The 16170-nt window shown below is 38.3% G+C and overlaps 1 protein-coding gene across 10 annotated transcripts in view; it reads right to left on the bottom strand.

Moving 5' to 3' along the window:
- Positions 1 to 16170, bottom strand: part of CHODL (chondrolectin) — a 574497-nt gene that overhangs the window by 504125 nt on the left and 54202 nt on the right. Inside the window, exon 5 of one of the 10 annotated variants that reach the window (XR_007155695.1) lies at positions 1634 to 1760. The exons of 6 other annotated variants lie outside the window; for them this stretch is intronic. The gene's annotated coding sequence lies outside the window, so the exon portion shown is untranslated. 3 more of the 10 variants (XR_007155692.1, XR_007155694.1, XR_007155693.1) reach the window with 3 other exon arrangements.

The following is a 16170-nucleotide window of genomic DNA, read 5'->3' as shown; positions in this document are numbered from 1 at the left end:
CAAACTAGCCCACTTGCACAGGTGCAGCATTGTGAGGACAGCCTGAACAGACTGGTTTGGGACACCCAATTCTGGGAGGAGAGACTAGGCCATCGCCATTTTTCTCCCCATCACCAACAAGATGGGGTTTCAGGGAATGGACAACAGGCCCACAATGGAGGCAGGACTGCTTACACCAAACCCCACCCCTCTGGTAATTGCGTTATCTACCAGAACAAAATTGACACTGACCCAACCAGCTGGCCCTTCCTCCAGACCAGCATAGCCACCAGTTCCAAGGTACCACCAGATAGCGGTCATATTGGTCCAGTGGTTTTGCATTTTCTGATTTGATTCTTATTTCATATTATTATTATTTCATATAATTATTATTATTCATATCACAAGTCTTATTTCATATGCATATATTTTTTTTCTTTTTTCCTTTTCTTCCTCTTATTTCTTCTCTTCTCTTTTCTGGCTGTTGGTTTGTTTAGGCAGACATTTTTAATCTATTATTTTTATACCTCTTCTGTATCTCCTTCTTCTTTATTTTCCTCTCTCTCTCTCTGGATTCAGTCTTAGAGTTTCTCTGATTCCCTGCCTGGTCAATTTCTCGTTTCTTTTTCCTCACCCCTGTCATTTTTCTCTTTGTATGGGATAAGGCTTCTTCTGCCACTCTCCCAGCCTTTTAAATTTTTTCCAGGGTTACTTCAATGAAAAATGAAAGCAGACCTGGTGGAAGGTCCAAACCATCATTATGAGTAGGGAGCTAAAACAACCAGAGTCACAACAACAGAGAGCACACAACACACTCCAAAAACACCTGTTAAAGGGCCAGGCCCTGGACAGTGTATGACCCCTTTTTAATATAGTGGTGCTCACAGGTGCAAGACACATAACAAGCTATGAAAACACATAAAGGACAGAAAGCTAGCGAAAATGATGAAACAGTAGAATTCTCCTCAAAAGAAATTCCAGGAAGAAATGACAGCTAGAGAATTGCTCAAAACAGATGTAAACAATATATCTCATCAAGAATTTAGAATAATAGTCATAAGATTAATAGCTAGGCTTGAAAAAAGCATAGAAGACAGCAGAGAATCTATTGCTGCAGAGATCAAGGAACTAAGAAATAGTCACACAAATTAAGAAATGATGTAAATGAGGGTTGCCTGGGTGGCTCAGTTGGTTAAGCGTCCGACTTCACCTCAGGTCATGATCTCATGGTTTGTGGGTTCGAGCCTCGTGTGAGGCTCTGTGCTGGAGCCTGGAGCTCAGAGCCTGGAGCCTACTTTGGATTCTGTGTGTGTGTATGTCTCTCTCTCTAACTTTCCCCTGCTTGCACTCTGTCTCTCTTTCTCTCTCTCAAAAATAAATAATAAACATTAAAAATTTTTGAAAAAGAAATGTTGTAAATGAGATGCAAAATAAACTAGCTGCAATGACAGCAAGGATGGAGGAAGCAGAGAGGAGAATAGGTAAAATAGAAGATAAAATTATGGAAAATGATGAAGCCAAGAAAGAGAGATAAGAAAATACTAGACCACAAGGGGAGAATTTGAGAACTAAGTGATTCAATGAAATCTAATAATATCCATATCATAGGAGTTCCAGAAGAAGAAGAAATGGAGAAAGAGGCAGAAGGTTTACCTGAACAAATTATAGCTGAGAACTTCCTTAATCTGGGGAAGGAAGCAGACATCCAAATCCAGGAGGCATAGTGAACTCCCTTCAGATTCAAAAAGAATAGATCTTCACCATGGCATGTCATAGTGAAACTGGCAAAATACAAAGATAAAGAGAGAATTCTGAAAGCAGCTAGGGACAAACGGGCCTTAACCTATGAGGGTAGATACATAAGGGTAGTAGCAGACCTGTCCACTGAAACTTCACATGCCAGAAAGTAGTGGCAGGAAATATTCAATGTGTTGAACAGGAAAAATATGCAGCCAAGAATCCTTTATCCAGCATGGTTGTCATTCAGAATAGAAGGAGACATAATGGCTTCCCCAGACAAACAGAAACTGAAGGAGTTCATGACCACTAAACCAGCCCTGCAACTGATCCTAAGGGGAACTCTGTGAGTGGAATGCTGCAAAGAATACAAAGGACAGAGACATCACCACAGGCATGAAATCTACAAATAACACAATGACACTAAATCCATATCTTTCAATAATAACTCTGAATGTAAACAGAGTAAGTGCTCCAATCAAAAGACATAGGGTACCAGAATGGATTAAAAAAAAAAAAAAAAAAAAACAAGATCCATCTATATGTTGTCTAGAAGAGACTCATTTTAGACCTGAGGGCACCTTCAGATTGAAAGTGAGGGGATGCAGAACCATCTGTCATGCTACTAGAAGTCAAACCTGGAGTAGCCATACTTATATCAAACAAACTAGATTTTAAACTAAAGGCTGTAATAAGAAATAAAGAAGGACATTATATCATAATTATGGGGTCTATCCATCAAAAAAAGCTATCAAATGAAATGTTTATGCCCCCAACTTGAGAGAACCCAAATATATAAATGAATCAATCACAAACATAAGCAATCTTATTGATAAGAATACAGTAATTGCAGGGGACTTTAATACTCCACTTATAGCAATGGACAGATCATCTAGCAGAAAATCAATAAAGAAACAATGGTCATAAAGGATACACTATACTAAATGGACTTGACAGATATATTCAGAACTCTTCATCCAAAAGCAGCAGAATACACATTCTTCTCGTGTGCACACAGAACATTCTCCAACATAGATCACATACTGGGTCACAAAACAGCCTTCAATAAATATAAAAGAATTGAGATCATACCATGCATACTTTCAGATCACAATGCTATGAAACTTGAAATCAACCACAAGAAAAGGTTTAGAAAACCTCCAAATGCATAGATGTTAAATAATATCCTATTAAAGAATGAATGGGTTGACCAGGCAATTAAAGAAGAAATTAAAAAATATATGGAAGCAAATGAAAATGAAAACATGCCAGTCCAAACCCTTTGGGATGCAGCAAAGGCAATCATAAGAGGAAAATACATTGCAATCCAGGCCTATCTCAAGAAACAAGAAAAATCCCAAATACAAAACCTAACCCCACACCTAAAGAAACTAGAAGCAGAACAGTAAAGAAACCCCAAAGCCAGCAGAAGAGAAATAATAAATATTAGAGCAGAAATAAACAATATAGAATCAAAAAAAAAAAAAAAGTAGAACAGATCAATGAATCTAAGAGCTGGTTTTTTGAAAGAATAAACAAAATTGATAAACCCCTAGCCAGACTTCTCAAAAAGAAAAAAGAGAGAACCCAAATAGATAAAATTATGAATGAAAGAGGAGAGATCACAACCAACACCACAGAAATACAAACAATTATTAGAGAATACTATGAAAAATTATATGCCAACAAACTGGACAACCTGGAAGAAATGGACAAATTCCTAGATACCCACACACTAAACAGGAAGAAACAGAAAATTTGAACAGACCCATAACCCATGAGGAAATTGAATCAGTTATCAAAAAATCTCCCAAAAAATAAAGAGTCCTGGGCCAGATGGCTTCCCAGGGGAATTCTACCAGACATTAAAATCAGAGTTAATACCTACCCTTCTCAAGCTGTTCCAAAAAATAGAAATGGAAGGAAAGCTTCTGGACTCATTATATGAGGCCAGAATTACTTTGATTCCAAAACCAGGGACCCCACTAAAAAGAATGAAGATGATGAACATAACTGCAAAAATTCTCAACAAGATACTAGCAAACTGAATTTAACAGTATATTAAAAGAATTATTCACCATGATCAAATGGGATTCATTCCTGGGCTGCAAGGTTGGTTCAATCCTACTTTGTAATATCCTGAGTAATATCCTACTCAATGTGGGGAAAACTGAGAGCTTTCCCCCTGAGATCAGGAACACAATAGGAATGTCCTCTCTCACCACTGTTGTTTAACATAGTGTTGGAAGTACTTGCCTCAGGAATCAGACAACAAAATGAAATAAAAGGCATCCAAATTGGCAAAGAAGAAGTAAAACTTTCACTTTTTGCAGATGACATGATACTCTACATGGAAAACCTGAAGGACTCCACCAAAAGCTGCTATAACTGATCCATGAATTCAGCAAAGTTGCAGGATACAAAATCAATATACAGTTGCATTTCTATACACCAATAATGAAGCAACAGAAAGAGAAAACAAGAAATCGGTCCCATTTACAACTGCACCAAGAACCATAAAATACCTAGGAATAAACCTAACCAAAGAGGTAAAAGATCTGCATGTTGAAAACTATAGGAAACTTATGAAAGAAACTGAAGAAGACACAAAGAAATGGAAAAACATTCCATGCTCCTGGATAGGAAGAATAAATATTGTTAAAATGTCAATACTACCCAAAGCAATCTACACATTTAGTGCAATCCCAATCAAAATTGTACCGGAATTCTTCTCAGAGCTAGAGCAAACAATCCTAAAATTTGTATGGAACCACAAAAAACACCAAATAGTAATGTTGAAACAGAAAACCAAAGTGGGAGGCATCACAATCCTGGACTTTAGCCTCTACTACAAAGCTGTAATCATCAAGACAGTATGTTATTGGGACAAAAATAGGCACATAAACCAATGGAATAGAGAACGCACAATTGGACCCACAAATGTACAGCCAACTAATCTTTGACAAAGCGGGAAAGAGCATCCAGTGGAAAAAAGACGGTCTCATTAGCAAATGGTGCTGGGAGTACTGGACAGCAACATGCAAAAGAATGAACCTGGACCACCTTCTTACACCGTATAAAAAATAAACTCAAAATGGATGAAAGACCTAAATGCAAGACAGGAAATCATCAAAGTCCTAGAGGAGAAAAAAGACAACCTCTATGACCTCAGCCACAGCAACTTCTTACTTGACACATCTCCGAAGGCAAGGGAAATAAAAGCAAAAATGAACTATTGGGACCTCATCAAGATAAAAAAACCTTCTGTACTGCAAAGGAAACAATCAACAAAACTAAAAGACAACCGATGGAATGGGAGAAGATGTTTGCAAATGACATATCAGATAAAGGGTCAGAATCCAAACTCTATAAAGAACTTACCAAACTCAACACCCAAAAAATAATCCAGTGAAGAAATGGGCAGAAGACATGAATAGACACTTCTCCAAAGAAAACATCCAGATGGTCAACAGACACATGAAAAGATGCTCAGCATCATGCATCATCAGGGAAATACAAATCAAAACCACAATGAGATACCACCTCACACCGGTTAGGGTGGCTAACATTAACAACTCAGGAAACAACAGATGGTGGCAAGGATGTAGAGAAAAACAGGAACCCTTTTGCACTGTTGGTAGGAATGCAAACTAGTGAGGCAGCTCTGGAAAACAGTGTGGAGGTTTCTCAAAAAATTCCTACGACCCCGGAATAGCACCACTAGGAGTCTGTCTAAAGGATACAGAAGTGCTGATTCATAGGGGCACATGTACCCCAATGTTTATAGCAGTGCTGTCAACAATAGCCAAATCATAGAAAGAGCCCAAATGTCCATCAACTGATGAATGGATAAAGAAGATATGGTTTATATATACAATGGAATACTACTTGAGAAAGAACAAAATCTTGCCATTTGCCACAATGTGGATGGAACTGGAGGTTATTATGCTAAGTGAAATAAGTCAGTCAGAGAAAGACAGATATCATATGTTTTCACTCATATGTGGACTTTGAGAAACTTAACAGAAGATCATGGGGTAAGAAAAGGGGAAAAAATAGTTTCAAACAGAGAGGGAGGCAAACCATAAGAGACTCTTAAATACAGAGAACAAACTGAGGGTTGATAGGGCAGGGGCGGAGGGGGAAAGGGGAAAATGGGTGATGGGCATTGACGAGGGCACTTGCTGGGATGAGCACAGGATGCTGTATATAAGTGATGAATCATGGGAATCTACTCCTGAAGCCAAGAGCACACTGTATACACCGTATGTTAGCTAACTTGACAATAAATTATATTTTTAAAAATCGCCAAAGCTGTTTTTTTATAGAAATAGAAAAGAAATCCTAAAATTCATATGGAATCTCAAAGGACTCCAAATAGCCAAAACAACCCTTAAAAAAAAGAACAAAGCTGGACGTCAAGCACTTCTTGATTTCAACACATATTACAAAGCTGTAGTAATCAAAAACAGTATGCTACTAGCATAAAGACAGATATATACATCAGTGAACAGAAGGGAGAACCCAGAAATAATCCCTCATGTAAATGGTCAAATAATATTCAACAAGGCCACAAAGCCTACATAATAGAGAAAGGATACTCTTCTTCAACAAATGGTGCTGGCAAATCTGGATATCTATCCGCAAAAGTTGGATCCCTACCTTATACCGTATACAAAAATCAACTCAAAAATGGATTAAAGACCTAAATATAAGACCTGAGATTCTAAAACTACTAGAAGAAAACATAGAGGAAAATCTTCATGATAATGGACTGGGCAATGATTTATTGGATATGACACCAAAATCGTAGGCAACAAAACCAAAAATAGACCAACAGGAGTACATCAAACTTAAAAACTTCTGGACATCAAAGAAAGAAATGGAAAAAAAAATTGCAAACCATTTATCTGACATCCTACAACTCGTACAACTCAACAACAACCAAAAAATGAAATAACCCAATTAAAAAATGAACAAAGGACTTGAATATGTTTCTTCAAAGAAGATATACAAATTGCCAGAAAGCATATGAAAACAATAGTCACAGATTGTAATAAAAATGCAAACCAAAACCACAATGAGATACCACCTCACACTCATCAAGATGGCTGCTATCAAAAAGAGGAGGAGAAGGGGGGGAGGAAAAGAAGTGTTGGTAAAGATATGGAGAAATTAGAACCTCTGTGCACGTTGGTAGGGTAGGAATGTAAAATGATACGTCTACTATGGAAAACAATATGGCATTTCCTCAAAAAATTAAAAATAGAATTATCATATGACCTAGTAATCCCACTTCTTGTTATATATACAAAAAAACTGAAAAAGAAGATCTTAAAGAGATATTGGCCTATCCATATTCATTGCAGCATTAAACACAATAGCTAAGAGATGCAAGCAACCTAAATGTCTGCCAATGAGTAAATGGGTAAAGAAAACACACACACACACACACACACACACACATACACACACACACAATAGAATATGAGTCAGCTTTTAAAAAGAAAGAAATCCTGTCATATACTACAACATGGATGAACTGTGAGGACATCATGCTTTGTGAAACAAATCAGTCACAAAAAAGATGCACACTGCATGATTCCATTTGTGTGAGGTACTAAATTAGTCAAACCCATAGAAACAGAAAATAAAATCTGGTCACCAAGGGCTGAAGATAAGGGGTGAATGAATACTTGTTCAATGGGTAGAGTTTTAGTTTTGCAAGATGAAAAAGTTCTAGAGATCTGTCGTACACTAATATGCATATACTTAACACTATTATACTAAATAGTTAAAAATGCTCAATATAGCAAATTTGTGTTATGTGTTCTTTACCACAATTTTCAAAAAAAGGCAAATGACCCAAGTGTCCACCAACAGATGAATGGATAAACAAATTGTGGTATATACATAAAAGGAATTCAGCCATAAAAAGGAACAGAGTATATATTATAACTTGGATGAACCTTGAAATCACTATGCTAAGTGAAAAAACTGGATAGAAATGTTCACATATTATATGACTCAATTTATAGGAAATATGCAGAATTGGTTTAGTCATATAAACAGAAAGCAAATTAATAATTGCTAGGGGATAGGGAGAAAGAATGCAGAATAACTGTTTAATGGATATAGAATTTTCTTTAGGGATATTGAACTAGACACAGGTGGTAGTTGCTCAACATTGTGAATGTACTAAATGCCACTGAATTGTTCACTTTAAAATAGTTAATTTTATGTTGTGTGAATTTCACCTCAATAAAAAAAATTAAACTGTTATATGTGTGCAGAGTTCTTGGACCAACAATCTCTTACTATCTAACTAGATTAAATAAGACATTTGGAACCATTCGCTGTAAATTGGTTTTAAATCCTACCACCTTGCATGCAAACGTGTGAACATCCACATTTACTTACCTTATTGCTTACTTATCTCATTTCATGCTAAGAAAACAAGGTATCCTTCTCATTTCAGGATAACTCCTCCAAATCCCTCCATTCTTTTTTCCAAGCTCTCATTCTTCCAGTTTTCCCTCTTCTATTCAATCTTCCTTTCTATTCTTTTCTCATCTTAGCCTATAAATAGTACCAAGTCTTCCCCTATATATATATATATATATATATATATATATTCCACTAACCTTGTACTGCTCTCTATAATTTGCATCCTTCCACTCTCTGCCAACTTCCTCAAATAGCAGTCAACATTCACTTCTGCTTCAATGTGCCTCCCCAAGCTCACCAGTGCCTCCATACTGTCAAATCCAATTAATGTATAAGTCTTTAAATGATTCCTTTGATTTCTTTCCAAGTTTTTTGTTGTGGTTGTTGATATAATCTCCATCCACTCTTAAAATATTCTTGTTTCCAAGGGCCTGTTCTCAGCCCACTCATGCTGCACACTCTTGGTGTAATTTCAGCCATTCTTGAGGTTTTAACAACCACCTACATGAAGATGATGAGTCTCTAATCGATACCTCTGACAGAGACTTCTCCCAAAGCTTCAAATATATACACCCAATTTCTTACTCAACATTTCCATCTGGATGCCCCGTGGGAACCTCAGACTCAGCATGTCTAAAATAGCACATCAACCTTCATACAAAGCCTTCTCTTTCTATATTACCCTCAGCCACCCAATTAGCCAAGCCCCAAACCTGAAAGTCACCTTTGAATCTGCGAAATTCCTCATTCCACTCTCTCCTACAAACATATTTTAGAAATCACCTAATTCTGCTAATTATACCTCTTAAATATTTTTCAGAATAGTAGATCAGATGATATCATGCTACTCCCTCCTTAAAATTCTCCAACGGCTTTCCATCGTACTCAGTATTTTCATAAAATGAAAATTCCAAGGACCCACATAATCTGCCCTCCCTCCCCATCCAACACATCCTACGGTTTGGCCCCTGTTCCTGGCCTCTAACCACATATGTCTTTTTCTGTTCCTCAAACACCCAAGTTCATTCATATCTCTAGGTTGTGCCATTTGAGGTTTCCTCTTCCTGGAATTGTTTCTGGCCAGTTCTTTGTATAGCTCTTTCCTCATAGCCACTTCTTGACACAAAAGACATCTTTGAGAGCACTAATCCTGCCCCACCACCTTCAACAAGCAGGCTCTCCTGGATACATCATCACTTTTATTTTCTTCATGGCATTTACCACTATTTGAATCATGTGATTTGTATATTCCTCACTGTCCCTTTTACTAGAATAAGCACTTATAATTTTGGAAATATTTGTTTAATTTGTTTTTCGTTCATCTCCCCGGCTAGAATTTAAAATGTATGACAGCTGGGACCTTATACAGCCAACTCCAGTCCCTCTTCTGGCAGATCATGGATTCCTCCTTCACCCTCCTGGTGTGATATTATTGATGTCCCAGCATGTTTTATACCTGGTCTTAACTAAAATATGACAAATACAGAGAAAGACAAAACAAAAAACAAAAAACCTCTCCCCATTCACCTTCGGAGAGGAGTCTGGAGCTCCCAATTTCTGAGTGGTGCTAAAATGATCTTAGCCCTCACAGTGATAGCACTGTGTTCACATAAATGCTCCATGACTCAACATTTATTAGGCACCTTCTACGTCCCTTGTACTATATTAAGGGTTGTGTAGGTGTGATATTGTGATTTATAATAAGAAATATATATTTGGTCTTTGTGCTAGTTTCTGGCATAGAACTCCTAAAACTCTTGTAATTTCTTAATTGATGAGAGCACATTTTGTTGTGTTGGTAAGTGACATTTAGGAAGCCCCTAGGTAACCTAAGGATGGGGGTTGATTGTCAGGAGAACCAACCATGCGGCTAGAGGGTTAGAACTTTCAGTCCTACTTCCCTGACCTCCTGGAAGGGGAAAGGGACTGACAAGTGAATTCAATCACCAACAGCCAATGACTTAATGAATCATGTGTAATGAAGTCTCCATAAAAACCCAAAAGGATGGGGTGTGGAGTGTTTCCAGGTTGGTGAACACGTGGAGATTTGAAGAGTGGCACACCTGGAGAGGGTATGGAGGCTCTATGCCCTTTCCTGCACACCTTGACCTATGTATCTCTTCATCTGGCTACTGATTCTTATCCTTTAATATTTTTTTGTAACAAATTGGTAATCTAGCAAGTAAACAGATTTCCTGAGTTCTGTGAACCACTCTAGCAAATTAACCAAGCCCAAGGAGGGGGCTGTGGGAACCTCTGATTTATAGGTCAGAAGTACAGATAACTGCCTGGATTTATGACTGGTGTCTGAAGTCCAAAGAGGGAATCTTGAAAACCTACAATCTATAGCTGATTGATCACAGAAACACAGGTAATAAGCACAGATTGACATCTGAAGCTGAGGGCAGTCTTGTGGGATGGAGACTTGAACCTACAGAATCTGATGCTATCTCCCAATAGATAGTGTCAGAATTGAGTTGAATTGTATAATACCCAGCTGGTGTAAGAGAATTGTTGGTGGGGTAGATAAAAAACCCACACACTGGAACTGAGTGCTTAGAAGCATTCAGGGGTTACACTGGGGAATTCAGCACTATCTCTGATCTGGAAAAAAAGCTCATTTTTATCAGGGAAGATACACAAGCAACTGTAATTGTGATAATCATATATCTTGGATTATCTGAGATGATTTGGATTGCTGGTTCACATGTCCTGGTTTGTGATGCAGAATACCTTGACATTGTAACTACAAAGTTAACTTATGGATGGTATATACAAAATTCTCATAAGAGAATTAATTCTGCTGGTAGTACCAGGGGAAACTTCACAAAGGACCAGTTAGTTGAATCTTAATGTAAATACAGCATTTTTCCAACTGGAGAAGAGGAGAAACAGCATTCACAGCAAAAATAAAAATATGAGTAAACGTAGAGAAGTGAGTGGGATCATCAAGTTCTAGGCGGGGAGACAGAGAAAGGAAAAAAAAAACCCACAAAGGTGAATTGCTACAGAATAATGGAAATTTTGTGGTTGAAAGTCTTAAATGTCATGACGAGGAAGGCTGATTTTTTTCCCCCTCGAATTCACTGGTTCCCCATATCTGTGTCAAGTGGTGGCTCTATATCTGGACAGCCTGCATAAAATATGTATTTCTGGGGCGCCTGGGTGGCTCAGTCAGTTGACTATCTGGCACTTGATTTCAGCTCAGGTCATTATCTTGCAGTTTGTGAGATTGAGCCCCATGTCGGCCTCTGTGCTAACAATGTGGAGCCTGCTTAGGATTCTCTCTCCCTCTCTCTCTGACCCTCCCTTGCTTGTGCTCTCTCTCAAAATAACTAAATAAAAACATGAAAAAAAAATTAAAACATTTCTGGGGGTCACATCTGGATAATCTGATTCAGATCATTTGTAATGGACCCCTGAAATCTTCCTGATAAATTCACATGATGAGCTCAGGTTGGAAACCATGATAATAGAAAATGGAGGAAGCCCAAAAGCCCTTCTTAGTCTTGCTCCACGGGCATTACCAAAATCCAAAACTGGTCAGCCTCTGGGAGTTCCCAAAAAGGATAGGAAGTAGACAGTCCCTTATCTGTTGGAGAATGGGCTCTAGATTTAGTCCTGCTGTTACTATCCACAGTCCAGTGTGCTTGGGCACTCAGTGTCCATTGGGCCTGCAGCCTTCCCCCACCTTCCCCATGTACCCAGTACATGCAGCTGGGCTTCTGTCTCACTGTCCTCATCAACAACCCAGTTTTTCCCTAGACTTGCAGCTTCTGGAAGAACCCCAAGTTACTTGGTTGGGCTGTGACAATCTGCCTAGCACTGATACTCCCCTCTCTGTGGGGAGCAGAGAGAACCACAGAGACATTTGTCTTTATCAGGATCATCAGAGTTGTGTCAAACAAAGGTTTTCAGCAGAAGGATGACATAATTGGGTGTATGCTTCAGGAGGATAGATTACCAAAACCATAGAGGGAAATGCAAGAGCACATTTAGAAAGCCACTCTAGTAATTTAGAGGGAGAGACATTGAAGAACTGTGCCAAGCAGGGGCCAACAAAATGGAGAGGAAAGGATTAGGAGCTTGGGCAAGATTAGGGGCCAAGGGAACAAAAGCAAAGATAACCCCAAGGTTTCTAGTTTTATCAAGCAGTGGTTTAGCTGGATTATCTATTTGCTTCTGTATCACTTGTTACTTATTTTTAAATTTTTCTCCAAGTTCTCATTGTGTGGGGAAGCACCATTGTTAAGTGATATCTAAGTGTGTCACAGCCCATTTGTAAAAAACACTGTAAGTATCACAGTGTTGAAAGCCTTTCTCCTGGCTTGAACTAATTTTCTCCATCACAAATATCAAAAGTGCCTGGAAATGCTCAGAGCAATCATTTCAAGCACCAAAAGTAATACCATTATTCTGACCCCAGAGTAATCCCTTCAAATGTTATTTTAGAAAAATAAAAAGCATTAGTAGTTTATCTTAAAGATGGGACTCTACTTGCATTCAAGATTACTATCCTAAATAATAATAATAACCACTTATCTTTTTGTCTCCTTTTTTTTTCCACATGAGTATTTCAGCTTTATTTAACAATTTTACTTCTGACTAATTTGAACAGACATGCGTTGCTTTAGTATTTGGCTTGCAGAAGATTTTTATGGTAAACATAATACAAAGTCATTACAGCTTTAGAATATTTCTCTTGAGATTCTGAAAGGTGTGCATTGGTTTGGGAAATAACTTAAAATTTCGATTTACTTTTGGACTTTACAAGTATCATTCAATTTATAGAGCTATTGTCCTAAAAACAAAACAAAATTTTAATGTTCAAATGCTGTGCAATTGTCCTGTCTTGATTTCCTGAAAGACTATAGCTGCCTCCTTTACTCTGCTTGAAGTTGCTAAGTAGAACTGGTAGCAAAATTAAGCAGTAAACCTGCTGATGCAGAATTCTTCACTCTTAATTTGGCTGATGTTCAACTCTAAATTAGAACACAACTAAACCCTCAGGTTTTACGTGCAAAGAAACTTGATTCATATGCTGAGTCCACAAACTCCTGAAATGTAAATATGCTTTTCTGCCTTGCCTGCCACAACCACTGGAGAAGTCACCAGGAACCTATAAACGAAAACAACTCCTTCTTTAACCAGGATTTTATTTTCCCTGGCTTTCTCCTTTCAATAAAATTAGGAAATGGTTGCCAAACTCTACTTCTCTTATGTTCCCCAATGACTTTCCTACTGTGGAGAGAGCTTTAACATAATGCACTGCAAACTTGTTTTCCTCTTTGATGAGTTCATTTTAGTCTCCTGTGTTCAGAACTCCTCTTCCCAAAGAGCAGATGAATAATCTGTTGCAAATAAGCCGGCCAGAGGAAGGGAGTCACCAGCTCTCTCCTCGGTATCACGTCCACTGCCAAGTAACAACTGGTAGGCTGCCCCATGATTCTCCACACTCCCGATTCAGAGGGAGGGATGTTCTTCTTCGTTCAGATAAACCAGAGAAAAGAGAAAATACATAAGGACGCAGCAGGTGTGGCATAATTCACTGCCACCTGAACTTCTGACAAGAAAAACCTCCTACACCTGCATGTAAGAACAAAGCTCGGCTACAACAGGAATTTGGAATCCGAAGCCAAGTTACCAGCCATGAGTTTGGAACTGCCTTCAACCAAGTTACAAAGAAAGCACAAGCTAGGACTTGATAGGGCATTTGAGGCCTTGACATCTTGCTTCTTTGTCTTCTCCCTGTTTGGTGGTTAAGAGGAGGGATGGCATGACCTGAACCTAGAAGAAGAAATGCTTCTAATGACACAAAACTAAGCTTACATATCTTCTTAAAAATGCCCTCACTTTTAGTAAAATCCTGTGCACTGGTGAGTGGAGTGAATCCAACTATATTATCTCCATGAAGAGAGGGCAGAGAGGATGTAAAAGAGCCAGAAGCATCTAAAAGAGCCAGAAGCATCTCGACTGACAGCCACATCAGATTTTCAATCCTTCCCACAGCAGCAAACATAGGCTCCACGCTACAGGTATTGTGACTGAAGCTCGGAAATGTTCTATCACTAGCTCAAGGTCAAATGACTAAAGCAGAGCCTGAATGGGAACTTTGGATGGCCAAACTTCAAACCTGGGGTTTGTCCTTTATCCTAGTGGCTTCCAAATGCCAGTCTCTGGTCTTGTGCTAGCCTGGCCATTCTCAGGACCCACTTGGGCAGCACTGTCAGAATGCCTGGACCACAGGCTACAGGAAATCAAATCCAATAGGTCTGGAATGAGACCTGAGAAACTGTTTTTTTAAAAATCTCCTTGACATTTTTCTGCAGCCAGATTTGGGAACCATGGCACTAAGGCCCAGCAATTAATTAATTGATTTCATAGGAATTTTAGGTCATCTCCCAAATCAAAGTATAACGCATCTCACTCTTAGGAAACGTATCTGCTCTTTCTACGAACCATGGAATATATTTTTTAAATATTTAAAGTTCCAGCAGTCCTTCAGAAAATATCCTTGAGTTGGGACTTAAGGGTGCTTCCTGGGGATGTTTAAGGGTGTTTTCCTGGGGATAATTTATCACCCACAGTTGTCTTGCTGCAAAACTCTATGGTTCCCTGCAGGGTCCAAGATTTTCCTTCCTTCTTGGTGTCTCACAAAGTCAGGGCTACTGATGCTCAAGGCAAACTCCCTATCTCCCAGACATTTTTGATTAAGTGCACCTTCGGTGCTTTACTTATTTTAGACATGGGGCTACACATATGTTTCAACCAATTTTCTACAATACACTTCTCCCTAAAACAGCTGTTTTTCTGGCTTTTTGCCACGGACTCTGTTGAGCATCTCTTGGGACCTTAGGTGAATCTTTTTATATCCTTATCTCTCCAGTAAGAAGCTCTTTGTGTGCCCCTATATCCAGATCTCCAAAGCGATTTCTCCTTCTCCTTCAGCACTTTTGTGTTAAGGGGCCCACAGGTTGAGCAAGGTTCTGTAAACTATGATCCTGAGGCCAAATCTAGCCTGGCATCTGTTTTTTGTAAATAATATTTTATTGGAACACAACCAGCCCCATTCATTTGCCTGTCTATGGCTGCTTTCATACTACATTAGCAAAACTGAGTAGCTCTAAGTAGACAAAGACCATAAGCCTGCAAAGCCAGAAGTATTTGCTATCTGGCCTTTTATAGAAAAAGTCTGCCAATCCCTGAACTAAAGGAACATTTCCAACTTAAAATATTTATAAATTTTCCTCTGATACAAAAACAACACATATACACTTCCAAGATCACCTCAAACCACATACACTATAAGAATTTTGTTGTTTGCCTGTTTTTATTCATTTTTAACCCATATTTAGGGTACAACATATATTCTTTTTTTACTTCCATCTTCAGATGTCACTGGTTATTAAAGAGTTACTCTTAGGACCTAAAAATGATGAACAGTTTTACTAATAAGCCACTCTTTAATATATAATGAATCACCTCATTACTTGTGTGAGAGTAAGGGGTATGGAGAAGACTACGTGAATCTCTATTAATTCATTGTAATTGTCTCCAATTAACCTTTCCTCCATCTGCTAAAATGAACCCCAGTTTCACCAACTTGTAACTTGTATGGCTGATAAGAGAAAGAAACAATTTTCTTTTAATTTTCTCCAACCTGTCTTGATAACTAGTGATTGCACAAAGTATATATCTAATAAAACATTAACCCAGGAAAATACATTTTTAGGAAAAAAAAAAAAAAGGCTCACTTCTTTCTATGAAAAAAAATGTGCCTTAAAAACCTCATTACTGTTTTAAAATCCTACAAAAATGACCTTAAAAATCTTGTGGATTTGATATTTTGAATGATTGCAAAAGAGCAACTGGCTTGTAACTGAAATCTGCACCTTTGCACCGGTCTTCAATTATACTCACTTTGCCTGCAGTTACTGATATTTAAAAGTACCAGTGCGCCCTCTTGTGGTACATTGCAGTTACTGTTCTTTTCTACCAGTCCTACCA

Source organism: Prionailurus viverrinus, chromosome C2, assembly GCF_022837055.1.
Source record: "Prionailurus viverrinus isolate Anna chromosome C2, UM_Priviv_1.0, whole genome shotgun sequence".
In the NCBI taxonomy this organism is placed as follows: Eukaryota; Metazoa; Chordata; class Mammalia; order Carnivora; family Felidae; genus Prionailurus; species Prionailurus viverrinus.
The sequence above is the reverse complement of the archived record's forward strand: the minus strand, read 5'-3'. Positions and strand labels throughout refer to the sequence as shown.